Genomic DNA, 3,843 nt, shown 5'->3' with positions numbered 1-3,843 from the left:
TACTGTACACTGCCATGTGAGGAGCCATGTGATCCCCTGGAGAGCAGAAGGGGAGCACAGAAAAGGGGAGCAGAATTGAGCACAATACCGTGTACCCCCTGCAAGAGACGGCACTTCCCAAAAGAAGTGCACTCTGCACAATAAAGTTGGTGCCAGCTGTTTCATTTTCATGTCGGCCTCTTGCGCGTTCTTCCAACTGGGCCTCTCACCATCGAACCTTCCCTTCTCAATCAGCAGTACTGCTGACACTTGGAGTAGGCGACCCAATCAGCTCGGGCCTGACAATTGGTGTAGTCGGTATGATCGATCAGCTCTGCCCTGACACTCAGCCACAGAGTTTGAATGTTGGTGACAGCTGCCTGTTGTGTGCTGTGCCTCACAGCACACAGATAGGTGGCTGAGTCACCGAGCTGAGAAGTTGCAATGTATAAAGCACTATGTCTTGATGTTTTATACAAGAAAGCTTTAATTCTTCCACTTGTTTGTTCTCTCTGGTTTAACTGAATTAACAGAGATGTGAGCCCTTTCCCAGGATCCTGTCTAAACCACTGAAGGGAATAAACGACACTATGTTTCTCAACTGCAGTTGAGAAACAAGCTGTCTTCTTCTCGGACAGTCAGAACTTCAGGAATCTGATTCATCTCCTGTTTACTGCTCATGCCTGTTCAGAAAGAAAATAGAGAGAGAGAGGGACTGGTTAGTAGCTAATTATTCTTTGGAAATTACTTTTAAGTTTACTTTTTTAATCTCCACAGGAACTCCCAGAAAACCCCTCTGGTACAATTCCCTATCTTTCTCTCTCTTCCCTGGAGAGAAATGCCCTGGCATCTGCTTGTTCTTTGCCCATTTGCAGATCCCTCTAACTCACAGTCTAGCTACAGCCAAAAGATGAGTAGACTCAGGAATTTGTCCATTCTTTCTGTCACTTTCACTGAGAACTGTTCTTTTGTCTGCAGTATTGACAAGGGTCACGAGATAAAGGATCTGCTTTGCTATCTCATATGCTCAAATGTTTCTATAGGAAAAATAGAGTTGGCCCAGCCAATCAGAGACAAGTCGCACACAAACGACACTGATTTGCAGAGTGGGAGACAGAAATGGAAACACTGCCACTTGGGATCAAGTCCAGCATTACCAGAGAAATGCTTATCTCTCCTCCTAAATAAACACAATTAAAAAAAATACATATTAAATTTGTAGAATGTAGCTAAATCAATGCATAAAGGTAAATGTGTAACGTAAATAACTATATCAGAAAAGAAGAAATCTAAATTATTACTCTGCAGTTGCAGCTGCTTTCTCCAGATTCCCATAACTGCTCCCTCCTTTTGCCATGTCAGCCCCTAACGACTAGTTTCCCTTAACTCACACTTTGCAAAGAATATGGGATCATAATATTAATATTCAGTGTGTGTGATAATGTCGAAAAATTGCTACTCTACTATCTAATAACTGAAGCGTAAACCAATAAGAGATTTACAGGTGATATTTACATGTTATCATATGCCAAAAATTCCACTTGGCTGGAAATTTTTTCTTAAGAAATACACTTATTAAAATATTTATAAAATCATACATTGTATGCAGCAGGAAAAAAGTTTAAAAAGAAAATATTCTTCAATACGAGCATTCAATACATTATGGTAGATCTATATTAAGATAAACTATATAGTTGTGAAAAAGATTAAAAAGACTTAAATTTTCTGTCTTGCAAAGATTTCTGACTTAATCAAATCACAATACTTTATATTAAGTGTGATTTAAACAATATGCTTATTATGGACATATATATAAATGAATCAAAACAGTCGAAATGTACTAACTAAAACTTTAACAGTAATATTTCAATACATTAAACAATTAAATATTAACATATAACTTGTTTAATCATAAAAAGAGAACTTAACGACTATATAACAAACGAAGGAAAAAATTGAAATAAGAAATATTAATATAATTGTTCCTTTCTAGCAAGCTTTCAAGATTCATTTACATCTCAAATGCATGTGCTGTAGTTGAAAAAATTGGGAGAACCCAGACATTTCTCAGAGGAATAATGTTTAATTTATAAACTTCAGATTTGACCTTCAGCAAGGATGAGACTGTTAGACTGGAGAAAGGACACATTTCTAGGCTCCTCCTTTTCCCTGCTTTTAGTTTTTTGATCCAGTTCTTGATTTCACACATCTTTTCCTTATTTTTTTTAATTCTTATTTTTTTCTAACTTATTCCATTAAGCTTAAACTTTTCGTGTAATGTCCTCATTGAATGGAAGTTATTGCTATTCAAATCAAAGGGACGGGTATGCCCAGTCTGCCCCACTGTGCATCTCTCATGATGCAATAAATAATGCACACTGGTCTCTTCCAGGATGACCTGGGGCAGGATCAAGATAGTGCATTTTCTGTCCACAGCTATGGGCAGAGAAGCCATTATATTGGTCACATTGTTCTTCAAACCTCTAATCAAATACTGTGGACCCTGTGATAAAACTGTCAATACCGGGTGTTGTACTCATATGCTTCAAAAGTGGAGTGGGAGCAGGGCATGTTCACTTCTTGTCCTTTGCCACTATCCAAGGAGCTGGGTTGTATGGTCTTAGTATTACATATAATTCCTAAGAGGGAAAGAAATATAAATTGTCTCCAGACTTTTAAGGTCAAGATACGGTACTTCTAGGACTTTCCTCTCTGAGTCCCATCCCCTATTTCAACTTTCTCTCATTTCCATCCTACTGAAAGAGCAAAATATGATTATAATTTTATAGACTCACTAGTTAAGAGGCAGGACTCCATTGCTCCCTCCCATTTTCCCTAGGACTCAATAAATATAAGACATTCTTTATGGCAGTGAAAACTCTTCTGTGATCACTGAGGGTTATGGGTTGAATTGTGTCCCCTTCAAATTAATATGTTGAAGCCATAACCCTCAGCACCTCAGAATGTGATTTTATTTGTAGATAGGGTCTTTACCGAAGAAACCAAATTAAAATGAGGTCATTAGGATGAGCCTTAACCCAGTATGTCTGGTGTTCTTATAAAAGAGGAAATTTGGATACAGAGACATGCACGGAGGGAAGGTGATGTGAAGAGACACAGGGAGAAGATGGCCTTCTGCAAGCCAAGGCGAGAGGCCTGGAGCAGATCCGTCCCTCACAGCCCTCAGAAGGAACCAATCCAGCCAACACCTCGATTTCGGACTTCCAGCCTCCATATCTATGAGGCAATAAATTTCTATTGTTTAAGTCACCTAGTCTGTGGTACTTGTTATGACAGCCCTAGTAGGTATGCTGGATGTGATGCAGCCCCTCACACTGAGGATGTGACTTCCACACAGAGTATACAGGTGCACTCTGAACTCTTGCTCTAAGTGTCTCGGTTACAGGACAGTGAGACAAGGGAAGTAGTAAGTCTCTCTTCTGATTCCCATGGTTTCATACATCATCCTTTCTTAGACTCCTGAATTACCCAGGGTCGGGAACACAGACATCTCAACCATCACCCAATATTTCCAGCAAACACTAGAGTCCAGGGACCATAGCTCAGCCTCTGCATTGAAACCTGGGCTGAGGGAGATAACGGAACAGACACATCAGATGAATTGCTGCTAGCACAGGCCCTCGCTTGGCAGTTGTCACTCTGGGGAATCCCCAGGCCTAGAGTCAGCCAATGAGATGATAGCTCCTTAGTTGATATATCTCCCCAGGTTTAGTCATGTCTCTGGAATGAGTTTAAAAATATGAAACAGGAATCCACTCTCATCCCAAGGGTTCCCTTGAGAGCATTTATGAGTTTCATATTTTAAGAGGCTGAGCCTCAAAGAGGAAAATAAAGACAGCATCC

This window comes from Pteropus vampyrus, unplaced genomic scaffold (genome assembly GCF_000151845.1).
Source record: "Pteropus vampyrus isolate Shadow unplaced genomic scaffold, Pvam_2.0 Scaffold703, whole genome shotgun sequence".
NCBI lineage: Eukaryota > Metazoa > Chordata > Mammalia > Chiroptera > Pteropodidae > Pteropus > Pteropus vampyrus.
Note: the sequence above shows the minus strand (reverse complement) of the source record.